The sequence below is a fragment of the Pseudophryne corroboree genome, chromosome 7 (genome assembly GCF_028390025.1).
Source record: "Pseudophryne corroboree isolate aPseCor3 chromosome 7, aPseCor3.hap2, whole genome shotgun sequence".
NCBI classification, from domain to species: domain Eukaryota; kingdom Metazoa; phylum Chordata; class Amphibia; order Anura; family Myobatrachidae; genus Pseudophryne; species Pseudophryne corroboree.
In genome coordinates, this window is record NC_086450.1 from 365,575,613 (window position 1) to 365,597,175 (window position 21,563).

A 21,563-nucleotide genomic window follows, 5' to 3' on the forward strand; every position below is an offset into this window, starting at 1 on the left:
ATTGCTTTTGGAAAATCCCATAAATGTTCCACATTGGGAGCTCAACTCCATTTGACCATATGGGTTAAAACTACTAAACTGATTGTAGGTATACCTGTATGTTCTTACGTATCATATTATGCATTGATAGGAAGAGAGCTGCTGGATTTCTGTACTCTATAAAGCAGTCATCATGAATGGTGGGTAGCAGTGGAGATGGAGAGAAATCAAAATGTCCTAGTTTGTAATTTTTAATGGATTGCTGTTACTTTGATTGGTCCTAAAAAATAATTATCTTGATCCATATACAGTATAGTCCATAGTTTACCTCTGCCCTTCACTGACATCAAAGTGAAATGTGTATTTTTTTTGACTGCACATACGGTATCTCATATCTTACTTATATGTGTTTGTGTGATGGTTGAAAATTCTACACAAAACACGTTGCCTTGGATACTTGTTCTCTTGTTTCACCCCAGGTGGTTTCTGATTGACTGGATGGACACAGCTGAGGTGGCATGGAGCAGCCTGTAGAAAAATACCATACATGCACAGTAGATTGAATTTCAATAGTATACAGTAAAAGGTAAGTGTAAAAGGGAAACAAGATATACAAATAAGAATGGTAAAGAATACTTCAAATGCTGTGAAAACTTTATTGTCGCTGTGACGGCTCAATCTACCATATATATATAAATGTATGTATGTATATATATATATATATATATATATGTTCCATTGATCATGTGGCAGTTGTATTTTTTTTTCTTTTATAAAATCACTATCCCTTTTCTCATCACAGGATGGTAAAACCAGGGCTGAACTGCCCATCTGGCACTTCTGGCAAATGCCAGAAGGGCCAGTGGGCCGATCCTGTAACACAGAGAGCTGGGAAAGGCACGTGCAGTGCAGCCTCCGGCTCTCTGGTCTGGCCGCTCCCCCACCCCCTGCCAGTCTACATTGAAATGGAGGTGTGTGAGTCCACGCCCCCCCGACTCACGGCATGCCCTCGTCGGTAGTGTTGCACATGCCAGGGCCTATTTTGTCCCCCATTCCATCCCTTGGTTAGACTATGTACAAATGGCCACACCCACCACCACATCATGCCAGGGCTGATTTTGTCCCCAAGTCCATCCCTTGGTCAAACTATGTATAAATGGCCACACCCACCACCACATCATGTACCATATGTCAGGTTTACATGGCAAGGTCAGCTTTGTGCACTATACGGTTAATACTATCTAACGTTGGATCATTTACAGACCATGGTTGTAGACAGAAAGCAAAATTAATCTTTCATTTTATCAGATTTATTTTAAGTTTATATCTATAGTAGAGATGAGCGGCGGAAATTTTTCGGGTTTTGTGTTTTGGTTTTGGGTTCGGTTCCGCGGCCGTGTTTTGGGTTCGACCGCGTTTTGGCAAAACCTCACCTAATTTTTTTTATCGGATTCGGGTGTGTTCTGGATTCGGGTGTTTTTTTTAAAAAACACTAAAAAAACAGCTTAAATCATAGAATTTGGGGGTCATTTTGATCCCAAAGTATTATTAACCTCAAAAACCATAATTTACACTCATTTTCAGTCTATTCTGAATACCTCACACCTCGCAATATTATTTTTAGTCCTAAAATTTGCACCTACGTCGCTGGATGACTAAGCTAAGCGACCCTAGTGGCCGACACAAACACCGGGCCCATCTAGGAGTGGCACTGCAGTGTCACGCAGGATGTCCCTTCCAAAAAACCCTCCCCAAACAGCACATGACGCAAAGAAAAAAAGAGGCGCAATGAGGTAGCTGTGTGAGTAAGATAAGCGACCCTAGTGGCCGACACAAACACCGGGCCCATCTAGGAGTGGCACTGCAGTGTCACGCAGGATGGCCCTTCCAAAAAACCCTCCCCAAACAGCACATGACGCAAAGAAAAAAAGAGGCGCAATGAGGTAGCTGTGTGAGTAAGATAAGCGACCCTAGTGGCCGACACAAACACCGGGCCCATCTAGGAGTGGCACTGCAGTGTCACGCAGGATGTCCCTTCCAAAAAACCCTCCCCAAACAGCACATGACGCAAAGAAAAAAAGAGGCGCAATGAGGTAGCTGTGTGAGTAAGATAAGCGACCCTAGTGGCCGACACAAACACCGGGCCCATCTAGGAGTGGCACTGCAGTGTCACGCAGGATGGCCCTTCCAAAAAACCCTCCCCAAACAGCACATGACGCAAAGAAAAAAAGAGGCGCAATGAGGTAGCTGTGTGAGTAAGATAAGCGACCCTAGTGGCCGACACAAACACCGGGCCCATCTAGGAGTGGCACTGCAGTGTCACGCAGGATGTCCCTTCCAAAAAACCCTCCCCAAACAGCACATGACGCAAAGAAAAAAAGAGGCGCAATGAGGTAGCTGTGTGAGTAAGATAAGCGACCCTAGTGGCCGACACAAACACCGGGCCCATCTAGGAGTGGCACTGCAGTGTCACGCAGGATGGCCCTTCCAAAAAACATTCCACAAACAGCACATGACGCAAAGAAAAATTAAAGAAAAAAGAGGTGCAAGATGGAATTGTCCTTGGGCCCTCCCACCCACCCTTATGTTGTATAAACAGGACATGCACACTTTAACCAACCCATCATTTCAGTGACAGGGTCTGCCACACGACTGTGACTGAAATGACGGGTTGGTTTGGACCCCCACCAAAAAAGAAGCAATTAATCTCTCCTTGCACAAACTGGCTCTACAGAGGCAAGATGTCCACCTCATCATCATCCTCCGATATATCACCGTGTACATCCCCCTCCTCACAGATTATCAATTCGTCCCCACTGGAATCCACCATCTCAGCTCCCTGTGTACTTTGTGGAGGCAATTGCTGCTGGTCAATGTCTCCACGGAGGAATTGATTATAATTCATTTTAATGAACATCATCTTCTCCACATTTTCTGGATGTAACCTCGTACGCCGATTGCTGACAAGGTGAGCGGCGGCACTAAACACTCTTTCGGAGTACACACTTGTGGGAGGACAACTTAGGTAGAATAAAGCCAGTTTGTGCAAGGGCCTCCAAATTGCCTCTTTTTCCTGCCAGTATAAGTACGGACTGTGTGACGTGCCTACTTGGATGCGGTCACTCATATAATCCTCCACCATTCTTTCAATGTTGAGAGAATCATATGCAGTGACAGTAGACGACATGTCCGTAATCGTTGTCAGGTCCTTCAGTCCGGACCAGATGTCAGCATCAGCAGTCGCTCCAGACTGCCCTGCATCACCGCCAGCGGGTGGGCTCGGAATTCTGAGCCTTTTCCTCGCACCCCCAGTTGCGGGAGAATGTGAAGGAGGAGATGTTGACAGGTCGCGTTCCGCTTGACTTGACAATTTTCTCACCAGCAGGTCTTTCAACCCCAGCAGACTTGTGTCTGCCGGAAAGAGAGATCCAAGGTAGGCTTTAAATCTAGGATCGAGCACGGTGGCCAAAATGTAGTGCTCTGATTTCAACAGATTGACCACCCGTGAATCCTTGTTAAGCGAATTAAGGGCTCCATCCACAAGTCCCACATGCCTAGCGGAATCGCTCCGTGTTAGCTCCTCCTTCAATGTCTCCAGCTTCTTCTGCAAAAGCCTGATGAGGGGAATGACCTGACTCAGGCTGGCAGTGTCTGAACTGACTTCACGTGTGGCAAGTTCAAAGGGCATCAGAACCTTGCACAACGTTGAAATCATTATCCACTGCGCTTGAGACAGGTGCATTCCACCTCCTATATCGTGCTCAATTGTATAGGCTTGAATGGCCTTTTGCTGCTCCTCCAACCTCTGAAGCATATAGAGGGTTGAATTCCACCTCGTTACCACTTCTTGCTTCAGATGATGGCAGGGCAGGTTCAGTAGTTTTTGGTGGTGCTCCAGTCTTCTGTACGTGGTGCCTGTACGCCGAAAGTGTCCCGCAATTCTTCTGGCCACCGACAGCATCTCTTGCACGCCCCTGTCGTTTTTTAAATAATTCTGCACCACCAAATTCAAGGTATGTGCAAAACATGGGACGTGCTGGAATTTGCCCATATTTAATGCACACACAATATTGCTGGCGTTGTCCGATGCCACAAATCCACAGGAGAGTCCAATTGGGGTAAGCCATTCCGCGATGATCTTCCTCAGTTGCCGTAAGAGGTTTTCAGCTGTGTGCGTATTCTGGAAACCGGTGATACAAAGCGTAGCCTGCCTAGGAAAGAGTTGGCGTTTGCGAGATGCTGCTACTGGTGCCGCCGCTGCTGTTCTTGCGGCGGGAGTCCATACATCTACCCAGTGGGCTGTCACAGTCATATAGTCCTGACCCTGCCCTGCTCCACTTGTCCACATGTCCGTGGTTAAGTGGACATTGGGTACAGCTGCATTTTTTAGGACACTGGTGACTCTTTTTCTGAGGTCTGTGTACATTTTCGGCATCGCCTGCCTAGAGAAATGGAACCTAGATGGTATTTGGTACCGGGGACACAGTACCTCCAACAAGTCTCTAGTTGGCTCTGCAGTAATGATGGATACCGGAACCACGTTTCTCACCACCCAGGATGCCAAGGCCTCAGTTATCCGCTTTGCAGTAGGATGACTGCTGTGATATTTCATCTTCCTCGCAAAGGACTGTTGGACAGTCAATTGCTTGATGGAAGTAGTAAAAGTGGTCTTACGACTTCCCCTCTGGGATGACCATCGACTCCCAGCAGCAACAACAGCAGCGCCAGCAGCAGTAGGCGTTACACGCAAGGATGCATCGGAGGAATCCCAGGCAGGAGAGGAATCGTCAGAATTGCCAGTGACATGGCCTGCAGGACTATTGGCATTCCTGGGGAAGGAGGAAATTGACACTGAGGGAGTTGGTGGGGTGGTTTGCGTGAGCTTGGTTACAAGAGGAAGGGATTTACTGGTCAGTGGACTGCTTCCGCTGTCACCCAAAGTTTTTGAACTTGTCACTGACTTATTATGAATGCGCTGCAGGTGACGTATAAGGGAGGATGTTCCGAGGTGGTTAACGTCCTTACCCCTACTTATTACAGCTTGACAAAGGCAACACACGGCTTGACACCTGTTGTCCGCATTTCTGTTGAAATACTTCCACACCGAAGAGCTGATTTTTTTGGTATTTTCACCAGGCATGTCAGTGGCCATATTCCTCCCACGGACAACAGGTGTCTCCCCGGGTGCCTGACTTAAACAAACCACCTCACCATCAGAATCCTCCTGGTCAATTTCCTCCCCAGCGCCAGCAACACCCATATCCTCCTCATCCTGGTGTACTTCAACACTGACATCTTCAATCTGACTATCAGGAACTGGACTGCGGGTGCTCCTTCCAGCACTTGCAGGGGGCGTGCAAATGGTGGAAGGCGCATGCTCTTCACGTCCAGTGTTGGGAAGGTCAGGCATCGCAACCGACACAATTGGAGTCGGACTCTCCTTGTGGATTTGGGATTTCGAAGAACGCACAGTTCTTTGCGGTGCTACTGCTTTTGCCAGCTTGAGTCTTTTCATTTTTCTAGCGAGAGGCTGAGTGCTTCCATCCTCATGTGAAGCTGAACCACTAGCCATGAACATAGGCCAGGGCCTCAGCCGTTCCTTGCCACTCCGTGTGGTAAATGGCATATTGGCAAGTTTACGCTTCTCCTCCGACAATTTTATTTTAGGTTTTGGAGTCCTTTTTTTACTGATATTTGGTGTTTTGGATTTGACATGCTCTGTACTATGACATTGGGCATCGGCCTTGGCAGACGACGTTGCTGGCATTTCATCGTCTCGGCCATGACTAGTGGCAGCAGCTTCAGCACGAGGTGGAAGTGGATCTTAATCTTTCCCTAATTTTGGAACCTCAACATTTTTGTTCTCCATATTTTAATAGGCACAACTAAAAGGCACCTCAGGTAAACAATGGAGATGGATGGATACTAGTATACTTATGGATGGACTGCCGAGTGCCGACACAGAGGTAGCTACAGCCGTGGACTAACGTACTGTGTCTGCTGCTAATATAGACTGGATGATAATGATATGAAATCAATATATATATGTATGTATATATAATATCACTAGTACTGCAGCCGGACAGGTAGATAATATATTTATTAGGTAATGATGACTGATGATGGACCTGCTGGACACTGTCAGCTCAGCAGCACCGCAGACTCCTACAGTAAGCTACTATACTATAGTAGTATGTACAAAGAAGAAAGAAAAAAAAAAACCACGGGTAGGTGGTATACAATTATGGATGGACTGCCGAGTGCCGACACAGAGGTAGCTACAGCCGTGGACTACCGTACTGTGTCTGCTGCTAATATAGACTGGATGATAATGATATGAAATCAATATATATATGTATGTATATATAATATCACTAGTACTGCAGCCGGACAGGTAGATAATATATTTATTAGGTAATGATGACTGATGACGGACCTGCTGGACACTGTCAGCTCAGCAGCACCGCAGACTGCTACAAAAAGCTACTATACTATAGTAGTATGTACAAAGAAGAAAGAAAAGAAAAAAACCACGGGTAGGTGGTATACAATTATGGATGGACTGCCGAGTGCCGACACAGAGGTAGCTACAGCCGTGGACTAACGTACTGTGTCTGCTGCTAATATAGACTGGATGATAATGAGATGAAATCAATATATATATATGTATGTATATATAATATCACTAGTACTGCAGCCGGACAGGTAGATAATATATTTATTAGGTAATGATGACTGATGACGGACCTGCTGGACACTGTCAGCTCAGCAGCACTGCAGACTGCTACAGTAAGCTACTATACTATAGTAGTATGTACAAAGAAGAAAGAAAAAAAAAACCACGGGTAGGTGGTATACAATTATGGATGGACTGCCGAGTGCCGACACAGAGGTAGCTACAGCCGTGGACTAACGTACTGTGTCTGCTGCTAATATAGACTGGATGATTGATAATGAGATGAAATCAATATATATATGTATGTATATATAATATCACTAGTACTGCAGCCGGACAGGTAGATAATATATTTATTAGGTAATGATGACTGATGACGGACCTGCTGGACACTGTCAGCTCAGCAGCACCGCAGACTGCTACAGTAAGCTACTATACTCTATAGTAGTATGTACAAAGAAGAAAGAAAAAAAAAAAACACGGGTAGGTGGTATACAATTATGGATGGACTGCCGAGTGCCGACACAGAGGTAGCTACAGCCGTGGACTAACGTACTGTGTCTGCTGCTAATATAGAGTCTAGACTGGATGATAAATTATTGATAATGAGATGAAATCAATATAATATCATTAGTACTGCAGCCGGACAGGTACTATATATATTTATTATGTAATGACTGATGACGGACCTGCTGGACACTGTCAGGTCAGCACAGCACCGCAGACTGCTACAGTAAGCTACTATAGTAGTATGTATAAAGAAGAATGAAAAGAAAAAAAAACCACGGGTAGGTGGTATACAATATTATATATATATATATTATATACAATTCTATATATATATATATATATATATATTAAACTGGTGGTGATTGATTATTAAACTGGTGGTCACTTCAGGTCACGTTGCAACTTGCAACTAGTACTCCGAGGCCTAAGCAGACAATCACAAAATATATTATTATACTGGTGGTCAGTGTGGTCACAACAATGGCAGTGTGGCACTGACTCTGGCAGCAAAAGTGTGCACTGTACGTTATATGTACTCCTGAGTACTGCTCTCAGACTCTAACTGCTCCCCACTGTCAGTGTCTCCCCCACAAGTCAGATAATACACTTACAGTCACACTATCTATTATCTAATCTAGTATAAATATCACTTCAGCAAGTAGTATAGTAGTATACAGTATAGTAGTACTCCTCCTAATAATGCTCCCCAAAATACTGTGTCTCTCTCTTCTCTAAACGGAGAGGACGCCAGCCACGTCCTCTCCCTATGACTCTCAATGCACGTGTGAAAATGGCGGCGACGCGCGGCTCCTTATATAGAATCCGAGTCTCGCGATAGAATCCGACAGCGTGATGATGACGTTCGGGCGCGCTCGGGTTAACCGAGCAAGGCGGGAAGATCCGAGTCGCTCGGACCCGTGAAAAAAAACATGAAGTTCGGGCGGGTTCGGATTCAGAGGAACCGAACCCGCTCATCTCTAATCTATAGTACACATTGACCATATTTTTTTAATGTAGAATAGTTTTCTTTTTTTTCAAACAGAAACAAGCACACACTGGTAACCTTTATTCTGTGGAAGAAGTTACTTGGTAAGCTAAACTAATGTTTATGAGAATGTAATATAACAAGGCCCTCTACAGCTAGTTATATTATTAAAGCACTGCTTCCTAATGCATTGAAAGGCTGCATCATCATGATTAGGAGAAAGTTGTCTGCAATGTATGAAATGGCTGGTGCTCTTGTGATACATAAAATATACAGCAATATACATCAATGATGATCAAGAACACAATGGCTGTTAGTCATCAATGAAACAGAACAAGACGAATGTTTGAGAAAAGTTTTTCAACAAAATGTTTTGCCATCTGAATAGTGGATTACAGTTATAAATGGAAATGGGCAAATCACCTTGGCAATTCCATAATGATTTCTGTATAGAACTAAAAACTTGTTTTACATATTTTACACCAGCATTACAACACACTGATTACTGCACCGTGCAGTTGTTTCCTGTGCTTGTCAGTAGCCCCATTAGCTATTACTTTAGGTATAGAAATAGAAAGGCACTTTATCATCATCTCAACTGCTGTATATGTCAAAATGCTACACATGGAAATGGTAATCTTTACTACATCTGAATGTATCAGTGCTTATCAGTCATTCACAGAGCTATGAAAGGAATGTATCACAGAAAAATGGTGTGAGGGTACTAAAACAGCATCTTTTCAGGGGTAATGAACATAATAAGAAAATTTAGCAAATTGCCACCAAATTCCCTCATAGGGAAGGAAGACTGTTAAAAATGCCATAAAATCTATTTTGATGGGAATTCTCATAAAGTATTTCCACCATATTTCATTCACCTAGCTGTTTTTGTGCTATATGGTGTGAGATTGATGGCGTGACTTACTGTAGATGCCACACCATGGATACCTAGTTTTAGATTTTCACACTTTAGCATATTTTTCACACTGCGTAGCATCTTTTTTGCATTGCAGCCACACACAAACAGCATTGCAGTGTACTGGGTGCATAGAATTTATTTTTTTCACACAATCATGGCAGTGTACAATGTTGCATGGTAGGACGCATGGCACGGCTTAGTCTTATCAGTCTCGCCTTTTTTTACAGATTAGAGTCCTTGTGGCACTGTTATAGCATGCGAATCCACAACTAGTGTACAGGTGATGCGTACATTTTTTTTACTTGTATCACTTTGTGAGAAACATGTAAATTCACAAAAAAATAATAATGATTCATGGGATGCATAACGCAGCAAAACCATATTTTTTTTTAGTCAGTGCGTCAAACTGGACAATTTGACGTGATTTGAGGATACGATGGTGAGGACACATCTGTAATTATGAATTTCTGGCATATTGCCAACTGAATCACCTTGACCAGGTCGAGTTATTAAAATCTGCCATTGAAATGATGTCCTACTCATCTTCTAGTGTCCTGCCTGAATGTGTGCTCAGTGCGGCCAGCTGAATTATGTAAATGGCATTTTAGAGGGTTCATATATCTCAAGCTTTAAGTGTTATGGTGTCATTTTCCTTTACCCACTAGATTGCTCTGTAATTTGCAAGGAAGCTGTCTGGCTCAGTTATCTGGCTTGTGTTGTGTGTGCATGCCAGCAACTCTGGTAGCTGTCCAGGGTACTGAACCCTTACTAGCTTCTAATTCATTAGCAGCTAACATTTAGCACTTGATATATAACTATGAATCATGCTTCACTACATTAATCCACCCTAATTGCAGTAAGTGTAACACTTATAGCTCGCAATACATTTCAAGCAGCATAATTTATTTTGTCATCGGTAAGAACACATACCATGTTAGTAAAGGAGTTGTCTCCCTAGTTTTCAGGTTAGCAAAAAGCTGTTGGCAAAATCAGCTGACAAGTGCTTGGCCCTGGAAGTTTCGTAGACCTATAATGGCTTATGTGGAGAATGAAAAGCGTAATGACTTTGGCTCTGAGAGCTAACAGGATTCAGTAAACAACCACCGTTTTGATAAATCAAGCTGTTGGCTTGATTTACTGAAATAGCAATAGAAAAATCAATGTAAATATATTGTGTTTGCTGTGCTTGGGAAACAAATTGATTAATCAAGAATCCCTTGTGCTATTTATTTTCCCTGCATGGAATATCTTACAGTAGCCAGACTGATTATAGTGTTTTCATTTCATAAACACACTGCTTATGTAAGGAGTATGTGTGCCCATTGCTTAAAGTGTTAACTGTTTGCTCTTGAAAACTACTTAAACCGGATAAATAACCTTTTAAATGTGAGTAGTTGATTTAGAGCTTTCAGAGGATGTCAGAGTGGGAGGAAGTGCATATCGGCACTACAGTCTGAAATCAGGGTCACATCTTTTGTAATCCAACTGGATATAGGAGCAAATCAACATACTGTAACACTGGCAATCAAAAGGTTAATCATAGGGATCTAAGAAATGTCACCTCAGCGGCTATCTTTGTTACATTTAATATAACAAGCAAACACTTAAAAAATGTTCACAACACAAATTTGAGTGATACCCAGATATGAACAACTGCATCACTGTCCAGGGCACTTGCTGAGTGGCAGCTGTTAATTTGGACAGACACACTGAAATATTAATAGCAGTAGCAAATGTCATGTTGCAGTCTATGTGTGTCACTATGATGGATCATAATGTTTTATTTATAATGTTGTTTATGTTTTCTGTATTATCCTACTGTAGAGAGCTGCTAAAAAAAAATAATGGATAACAATAATATTCTTGTAATTTATGGAGATGTCATATAAGAAAGACAAGACCAAGTAAATGCAGATAAATATAGGGTCAGATGTAATGCATGGTTTTCCCTTGTAAACGACTGCCGTTTTAAAATAACAGTCAGAGTTCGGCCAGCAACCCCGCACCCCAGATGGCATTACATCCAGTCCATCATGATAACAGTACAGTTTGTTCACACCTGTGCTTAGTCCGCACCCAAAGTTTGAACTGAGCTCCATTACCAGCTTGGGAAATGCAACCTGACCAACAGCTTTATGAAGAATGAGTTCAGATTGACTACTGGATGAACCATGCACAAAAGACAGTGTGGCAAACTGCGTACATGTTTCCACAACTCCCCCTTCTGAAGAAACCGCCAGAGCGCAACGGCAGAGAAACGCATCAAGGGAAAAGACTGACAATACCCTTGAATACCCATGTGCTCCCCTGCAGGATTACCAGATCACAGCATGGAGACAGTGCACTAGCTGCAAGGATGGATCAGAGTGCATGAGCCGCGGCCTCCCTCCCGCCGCTCACCTTGGGGTAAATTTACTAAGATGGGAGTTCTATTTAAGATGGGATGTTGCCCATAGCAACCAATCAGATTCCAGGTATTATCTTCTAGAAGGTGCTAGATAAATGAGAAGTAGAAGCTGATTGGTTGCTATGGGCAACATCCCATCTTAAATAGAACTCCCATCTTAGTAAATTTACCCCCTTGTGTACTGTGTGCTAACAAATACTCACCTACAGCCAACCTGATTCTATTGAGCTACTGAATATGCCGGACAGCTACTAATAACTGGTGAGATAATTACTTGTGAGTGGGAGGTAGTAGCATACCGCAGGCGGACAATATATATCACACATAACTGTCTGTTTAATTAAGGATCCGTTGCTTACATCCAACTGGCTACAATAAGGAACTGGAGGTTGTTAACTATTTATCGTTATAGTTTTATAGAGAATAAGAGGACTAGTCAGTCAGTACGATATTTGCCATATACTTTTATCTGTGTTATGTTTATTTATGTGTCATAATTTTGACCAATTTTATTATATTTGTTTAATACATTTTTATGAGCACTCTCTCATAGGGTAATTTTATTACTCAATATTTTCTACTGCGTACATATTTATTCACTCAGAATGCCTCCTTCTACCATCTGCACTTTCTTCCCAAGATCAAGGAGCCTTATCTGTATTTGCCAAGTGATGAACAAGCTTAAAGGTGAATGTGCCATGGGTGTAGGAAATTGGAATGTGCCTGTTTCTATAAGCCCAAATGACATGCATTTCTTAAATGACATAAAATTATCTTTTCTTTTGGGATAGTATAAAGTGATATATGTGCAAATCACCACATTACTCTGGAGAGCCGCAGAAGTGTGTTTTTACTACCTGCAAGTCTTTCTGAATAATGGCTGCTGCAGAACTTCCTGTATAACTAAAAACATCCTGTATAGTAAGTATATAGCAATTATGTAATCCACATACAGCATACATCTACATCCCCCTTCAGGAGCGGTTCTTGGTGCGGGCAAGCAGTGCCTTCGCACGGGGCGCTGCGGCCTGAGGGCGCGGCCGCATTCACCCCGCAGGCACCGCAGCCTACACGCACCCTGCTCCCTGCTCCACGGCTGCAGCAGACACCGTGGGCTGTGTGGGCGTCCGCAGCCGGCTCCAGGGGCTGACACTAGAGGTCAGTATTGACCTCTAGTGTCTGTGCGGCGCTGCTATGGGAGAGACGTCATGACGTCTCTCCCATAGAGAGGAGCCAACGGCCAGACGGAGCAGCAGCAGCAGCGATCGGGAAGCAGGAGTGGGGCAGTGGTAAGTATTGTTTTTTTTATTTTTGTGTGTGTGTGTGCACACCTACTGGGGGCAAAGAAACAGGGCACAACTACTATGGGCAAACAGAGGGGGCACAACTGCTGGGGGCAAAGAAACGGGGCACAACTACTGGGGGCAAAGAAAGAGGGGGCACAACTACTGGGGGCAAAGAAAGAGGGGGCACAATTACTGGGGGCAAAGAAAGAGGGGGCACAATTACTGGGGGCAAAGAAACGGGGCACAACTACTGGGAGCAAACAAAGAGGGGGCACAACTACTGGGGGCAAAGCAACAGGGGGCACAACTACTGGAGGCAAATCTACTGGGGGGCACAACTACTTGGGGCAAATCTTGGGGCACAGCTACTGGGAGCATAACTGTTGCCATGCCCCTCCCCTATGAGGCCACGCCCCTATTTTTTGCGTGCACAAACTGTTTTCCTGCGGGGGGCGCCAGTGAAAACTTTTGCACTGGGCGCCACGAGGTGTAGAACCGGCCCTGTCCCCCTTTTTCAACCAAACAGAACAGATAACAAGTGTTTGGGTGTAAGACAGTGTGAGAGGTGTTGAATGTTCAGACACTGTGTAACAAAAGAACAAACATAAGTGAAAAAATGGGATGACATATTATAGTCCTGGAATTTTGGATTAGATCTGGGCATTCTGCCAGATCTGGTGACAAAGAAAGGGGTTAGTGGTGCATTTGGTGTCTGAATAGGCTCACTGTTGATCAAGGGCATGGGACTGTCTTGCACCCCAATAGGTGCTTCTTCAGAAACCTTATTGTCCATGATGAAGGGTTCTGTTCTGACACCCTCAGTCAGTGTCAGGTGAGGTGGAGGTGTTGACTCACACACCCGACAGGAGAGTGTGTTAAGTATCCTACGAAAATGTGAAACAGATAAAAGCATCTGATAAAATACAGAACAATGGGACACAGGGACAGTGACACTTACAGAGAAATGGGACATAGACACTCCAGTGACACTTACAGAGGAATGGGAACACATAGACAGTGACAGAGAAAAAAGGGGACACAGGGACAGTGACAATTGGGGACACAGGTGCAGTTACACTTTCAGAACAATGGGGATGCAGGGACAGTGACACTTACAGAACAACGGGGACACAGGGACAGTGACACTTGCAGGACAATGGGGATGCAGGGACAGTGACACTTACAGAACAACAGGGACACAGGGACAGTGACACTTACAGAACAACGGGGACACAGGGACAGTGACGCTTGCAGGACAATGGGGATGCAGGGACAGTGACACTTACAGAACAACAGGGACACAGGGACAGTGACACTTACAGAACAACGGGGACACAGGGACAGTGACGCTTGCAGGACAATGGGGATGCAGGGACAGTGACACTTACAGAACAACAGGGACACAGGGACAGTGACACTTACAGAACAACGGGGACACAGGGACAGTGACGCTTGCAGGACAATGGGGATGCAGGGACAGTGACACTCACAGAACAACGGGGACACAGGGACAGTGACGCTTGCAGGACAATGGGGATGCAGGGACAGTGACACTTACTGAACAATGGGGACATCTTTCATTTCTGATACTGAAAGCCCATACATGGATTCATTGCGCAGGTCCTGGTCATGTGAATGCATGGTAGAGAAGAACGGCGCACTGTGTGACTTGCCCTGGAGAAAGGGTGAGGTCACCCTGGCCTGTACAATCATGTCCCCCAGGTAGATGCAAGGGGTCACAAGTATAGAGTGAGTATGTTGGAAAAGCCCATGTCCTGTTCCTCCAGTTCCTACTCACAGCAGCACATGCCCCCACCTCCAGCTGCCAAAAGTGACGACAGGACCCAATCCACAGAGATATGGAGGGCTGAGGGAGGGAACACTGAACACAGCTGAAGTGAGCCAGGGACCTTCGGTTCACAACAGCAAGTGTTGACTTGCCCAGCAGGGGGGAGAATGGGACTGGCCCAGTGCAAAGCCTTACCACTGTCCGCCCCTGCTGACATGTCATGGGTCGCTTTACTAAGCTTATGATAAGTATGCAAAAAATAATAGAAAACAAACACAAGTTCTTAAGATGATATATCCACTGGCACTTTATCAGTCTTAAACATGCCTTCTCAATGGCGGCAAATAGATCCACAGTAACTACAAAAATTATACATTCTAAAAAAACACAACCAAGTTTTCTATTGTCATACCCGTTAAAATGCTTTTAGAAAAAACCCAAGGGTATGTACACAAACATGCACACAGAAGCTCACATGCAAATCACACACACACGCTCATATGGAAGTCACACACACACACACACACACACACACACACACACAAACACACACACACACACACACACACAAGCTCACATGAAACTCTCTCACATACATACACACCAGCTCACATGAAAGTCATACACATACACAGCACATAGACACACGTTTCCATACACTCTGTCTTACCTTACAAACACTGAGCAAAGTGCAGTGACAGTCTCACGGGCTGGGCCGCCCCTGTATCTGCAGCAGCTTCTCCCCTCCTTCTGACAGCAGCAGCAATGCTGAGCCAGAGTCCCCTGCTGAGTCTCTGACTGCCCTTATGACACTCTGAAATGGATCCCCTTAATTTGTACTACAAAGGGTATGCAGATAAGACATGAGTAGGGTTCCCTAATTTTCCCCTTGCTGAGCTTCGCTTACTTTCCATCCTGTTAATGATGAAGGGGTTAACACTCCCTTCTGCTGTAGCCTGGGAGACGCCAGCAGGACCAGTAAGCAGAAAGGCACTAGGACCCTTGGACTTACTTATAATGGAGGAGGGAGTGAGAAGGCTGAAGGAGTTTTGATTGGCTGTGGCAGAGTGGGGAGGAGGCAGGGTTCGCACCAGTGTGTGGGAGAGGAGACACCCTGTGGAGAGTGGAGCTGCCGCTGAGGAGACCGCTGTGAGGAGACATGCTGTGGAGAGCGGAGCCGCTGCTGAGGAGACCGCTGTGAGGAGACACGCTGTGGAGAGTGGAGCTGTCGCTGAGGAGACCGCTGTGAGGAGACACGCTGTGGAGAGTGGAGCTGTCGCTGAGGAGACCGCTGTGAGGAGACACGCTGTGGAGAGCGGAGCCGCTGCTGAGGAGACCGCTGTGAGGAGACACGCTGTGGAGAGTGGAGCTGCCACTGAGGAGACCGCTGTGAGGAGACACGCTGGGGAGAGCGGAGCCACTTGTCGAGAAGACCGCTGTGTGGAGACACACTGTGGAGAGCGGAGCTGCCGCTGAGGAAACCACTGTGAGAGCCGCCAGCTGCTGCAGTGACACCAGTGTGCCCATTACCGAGAGAAGCTGGGAAAGGTCTCAGGTGATAGAGGGGAGTGGGTGAGGCCGCTGATAGCAGGTACCTACCTCAGACGCACAGACAGTCCAGCTAATGCCCTCAGTTAGAAACCAAGGGTCACCCAGCTCCGCATACACAGCTGAATTGGGGTCAGATAAGAGAGAGGAAGAGAGACGCTCTTCCTTTTACTTGGCAGACACAGCTATTAAGAGTACTGGACAGCCTAATGTGTGGTGACATATGTTGTGTGGTGACATATGTTGGGTCCTCATACCTCTGACTAGGGTTCCAGAAGTGAGACCCAGCCCAAGAAGTGATTCCGAGTGAAGAATCCAGGTACGTCCACCAACACATGCACTCACAACACTCCACCATACATACCTGTTACACCCTCCCTATAATAGGGATGGACATTGGTGTATTCACGATTGATGGTTGCCATCGATGGTGAAACTGTGAGTGGCCATCAATGGTCACTAACTATGCTATGGGAGACCATTGATGGTTTCACTCATCGATAGCCATTCCTGTTATTTCTGTGAATGACCCGCGGGCCAATCACAGACAAGGGTGGGGCTTCATGTGTGCTGGGGGCGGAGTTATTCTCTGTGTCCCAGCATCTTTAAAAAAATAAATAAATTTATGCAGCGGATGCACTGGTTTTCCACAGGGAATAACATCAGGGGTGTAGAGTTGGATCTTGATCCGAGGCACCAACAGGCAACAGCTTTGACTGTTCCCAGGATGCATTGCACCACCTCCTCTATAGCCGTGCCTCCAGGCACTGGAGCTCAGTTTGTAAGTTGGTGCTTGCAGTAGCAGGTCACTAACAGGGGGAGCTGCGCTAGGCAGCCCTGAAAAGGGCTTTTTAAGAAAACTTCAAGGGCCGCAGCACTTTCTATGTCATTCTGACATGCTGTGCAGCGGCTCCATCACCTCCCCCAGCAGCGCTGCATACTCCTGAGGCCTGGTTCCCAGGTACTTGTAGCGGAGGCGCACCGGACTTTAGGCACACACTGCTGACGCTCTCCTGGATTGCCTTAGCTGCACATCGAGGAGGAGGTAAGAGGGTCCCCCAGGTGGGACCTGCCGGTAAATCGTGGTCCGGTCGCGGTCCCAGGAGACGGACCGCACCACTGGCGTGGACACTGTACTGCACAGGGACCCCACTATATCCACCAGGGCAGGGAGCACAGGTCGGATTTACTAAAATCCGTTTAATATAGGCTCCATAGTACCCGGTGCTAAGGCCCAGCATAGGGGATAAGGAGTTGACCTGTAGCCCCTCCCCCAGCTCCGGGCGCCATCTACTGCTGGTGTTCCTGCCCTGGAGCTGCATTTCTTTCTCCCTCACTACCAGACATAAATTTTGGAGCCATATTCACTACTAGCTGGGCTGATCTACGGGACTGCATGGCTCTGTCTCCTCTGGAAACTAAGCCGCCTGTCTCACCAGCGCTGTGCATTTACAGGCACTTAAGTATTCTACATATAATTTTAGACAGAGTTAGTTAAGAACAAGTGTACTGCTATTTGAATATTTAGTACAAAGTATTCTGTGATATACATCCAGTATCTACCGTGCATTGTTATATCTATACTCATACATAGTTATATGTAGGTTTACTAGTCCAGTGCAGTTTTATTGTTTTATGTAATAACTTCTGCATTGTACATGTGACATATTGCTATCACTATATTATGTACCCTCTGGGGCTAAGTGCGTCAGGTCCTATATATATACTGTATATATATATATATATATATATATATATTTTTATATATATATATATATATATATATATACATAGTGTTACACAGAATATACAATTGGGTATTTTTACTGTGTGTTTCAGTCAGCTCATACTGCTTAAATCCTTTGTTTTGTGTTCTGTGTTTACTGTCACATATCATAGGGGTTATTTGCAGGTATTGTGTTTGTCCGGTTATATTGTACTGTTACGCCCTAAGGTTACATTCCTTATAATGTCTGCCACAAAGGGCGGGAAAAACGCGGATGCTTCTGCATCCTGCAGTACTCGCACCACAGATTTACCTGAGGGGGAAGTTTTAGCTGCTGGTTCAGGCGCTGAGTGCCATACACCCAGTCAACCTGCAGCACCTTTGGCCAATCAGGACCCACCTTGGGCAGCATTCTCAAGTCTGCTGACTACACTTGTGCCATTGTAGCCACATATTGTCCCTGTAGTTAATCCGCCCTGGGCGGATATTCTGTCTACCCAATAACAACAATTAAATTAATCTTTGGTTAGACAAAAGTCTACCCCACGCTCCTCTGGGACCATGGGGTCATCTAAACTAACCATTTCTTCCTCACAATCCACTAATATTTCAGATAATTTGTCAAACACTGATACGGTGCTTCTGGTGAGGAATCTTCAACCCAGGTTGATGTTCCTGACCTCGTGGAGGCTATTAAGCTAATTCTTCAAATAGATGATGACATTGAGCCTACTAGACATTGGGGGTCATTCCGAGTTGATCGCTAGCTGGCTTTGTTCGCAGCGGATCGATCAGGCTAAAAATCAGCATTTCTGCGCATGCGTATATGGGCCACAGTGCGCACGCGCAACGTAATTTCACACAAAACTATGCAGTTTTACACAAGGTCTAGCGGCTCTTTTCAGTCGCAATGCTGATCGTTGAGTGATTGACCGGAAGTGGGTGTTTCTGGGTGCTAACTGAGCGTTTTCGGGGAGTGTGCTGAAAAATGCAGGCGTGACGGATATAAACACAGGCGTACCTGGGGAAATGGGGGAGTGGCTGGACGAACGCAGGACGTGTTTGTGACATCAAAACAGGAACTAAACAGTCTGCACTGATCGCAAGGTAGGAGTAGGTTTGGAGCTACTCTGAAACTGCATTGAAATATTTAATAGCAGAACTGCTAACCTTTCGTTCGCACTTCTGCTAAGCTAAGATACACTCCCAGAGGGTGGCAGCTTAGCGTTTGCACTGTGGCTAAAAGCAGCTAGCGAGCGATCAACTCGGAATGAGGGCCTTTGAGCCTACTACTGTGTCTAAGAAACCTGATAAGTTCAAACGTCAGAAGGTTGCTAAAGTAGTCTTACCACATTCTGACCACTTAATTGACATACATCAGGAATCCTGGTTGTCTCCAGGAAAGAAATTTTCCCTGTCTAAAAAGATGCTAGCTCGTTATCCTATCCCTGCGGAGCTGAATAACAAGTGGGAAACTCCACCGTCGGTGGACTCCCATGTCGCCCGTCTTGTGGTGTCATCTTCTCTGCTTGTCACCACTGTCACCTCACTGAAGGAACCAACGGTTAAGGATGTGGAGGGTTGCCTGAAGAATATTTACTCCCTTACTGGCACTGTACATAGACCCACTATGGCAGCCTCCTGGGCTGTGAAAGGTATTGAAGCATGGGTTCAGGCAATTGGGGATGAGCTGCCTCAGGATTTTTCTGACACTGCCAGACAATATCTGTCTTATATTACCACAGCCTCCCACTATATTCAGGAGGTGGCCTCTGATGCAGGTGTAATGGCTGCCAAGGCATCTACTACATCTATCCTGGCTCGTTGAATTATGTGGTTGAGGTCCTGGAATGTGGACCTGGACTCCAAAAAGACCTTGGAGGTGCTCCCTTTTAAGGGAGACATCCTATTTGGGGAGGATCTGAACAAGATCGTTACTGACTTGGCTACTGCCAAGACTGAGTGTCTCCTAAAAACTAATCCTTCTGTTCCGAAGGCTAAGAATACCACCTTTCATTCCTTTTGGCCTCTAGGAAAAGCAAAGGATCAGGCATATCTGTGACAGACTTGTGCTTCCAAAACCACTAAGCCTAAATCTAAACAATCCTGGGCCGCCCGTCAGCCTGCTTCCAAACAAGACAAGCCTGCTGCATAATAGGGCGGGTCTCCCCATGGGGGACCACAGGGTGGGAGGTCGACTTCTGCAGTTCGTCCAGGTCTGGTTAAAGACCACTTCGGATGCCTGGGTGCGGGATGTTGTCTCTCACGGGTACACACTCTCTTTCAAGAGACATCCCCCTCGCCAGTTTTGCATAACGTCATCCCTGCAGATCCATTAAAGGCGCAAGCTCTACACTTGGTTGTACAATCCCTCCTGGATACAGGAGTGGTAGTGCCGGTACCTCTGTCTCAGAGAGGCAGGGGATACTATTCGACCGTGTTTCTAGTTCCAAAGCCAAATGGGTCCTTCCGGCCTATACTCAACCTCAAATCATTGAACAAGTTTGTGAGAGTATCCAAATTCCGTATTGAAACTCTGCGCTCTATAGTGCTGGCCATGGAACCCGAAGAATATATGGTATCCCTGGACATACAGGATGCTTACCTGCACATACCTATTGCCATGTCGCATCAGCAATATCTGCAGTTTGCTATTGGCAACCTACATTATTAATTCCAGGCACTGCCTTTTGGATTTGCTATGGGCCCTCGGATCTTCACCAAGGTCATTGCAGTGATGACGGTTCTTCACCGCCATCAGGGAATCAGGATCCTGCCATATCTGGACGACTTGCTGATTCTGGTGAACTCCCAAGAGGTTCTCCTCAGTCATCTGAAACTGACGGTCCAATTCTTACAAGCCCACGGGTGGCTCATCAACTGGAAAAAGTCCTCTATGGTCCATGCTCGGCGCATGGTGCACCTGGCGGCACTACTGGACACACACAACCAATGACTATTTTTGTCTCCAGAGAAAGTCGTGAAACTACAGGACAGGATCACATATTTCCTCTCTTTCCCAATAGTGTCAATACACTCAGGGATGCAAGTACTAGGCCTCATGGTGTTGGCTTTTGACATGGTGGAGTACGCTCAATTTAATTCCCGCCCTCTGCAGAGGTTAATCCTTTCCAAGTGGGACGGCCGCCTCATCGAATCAGGTCTCAAATTACCTCCTTGACTCTGGAGGTTCGTCTGTTACTGAGCTGGTGGCTACAGGACCAACAGCTGAGCAGGGGCCGTCCCTTCTGGATCTCCAACTGGGTCCTCCTGACAACGGATGCCAGTCTGCATGGTTGGGGCAGGGTGTTGGAGCAACACTCTCTCCAGGGTCGGTGGACCAGGGAGGAATTTCTCCTCCCGATAAACATTCTGGAATTGCGGGCAGTGTTCAATGCGTTGACACAGGCCCTGCCTCTAGTACAGAACAGGTCTGTTCAAGTACAGTCAGACAATGCAACCACGGTGGCTAACATAAATCATCAAGGTTGCACTCGAAGCCACATGGCAATGCTGGAAGTATCAAATATCCTCCAATGGGCGGAACGCCATCTGCCAGCAATATCAGCAGTGTTCATTCCCGGAGTCCTCAACTGGGAAGCAGATTTCCTCAGTTGCCAGGACGTTCACGCCAGAGAGTGGAGTCTTCATCTGGAAGTCTTTCAACTCCTAGTGGAAAAGTGGGGCCTACCAATGTAGACCTGATGGTGTCTCGACACAATCACAAAGTTCCGGTCT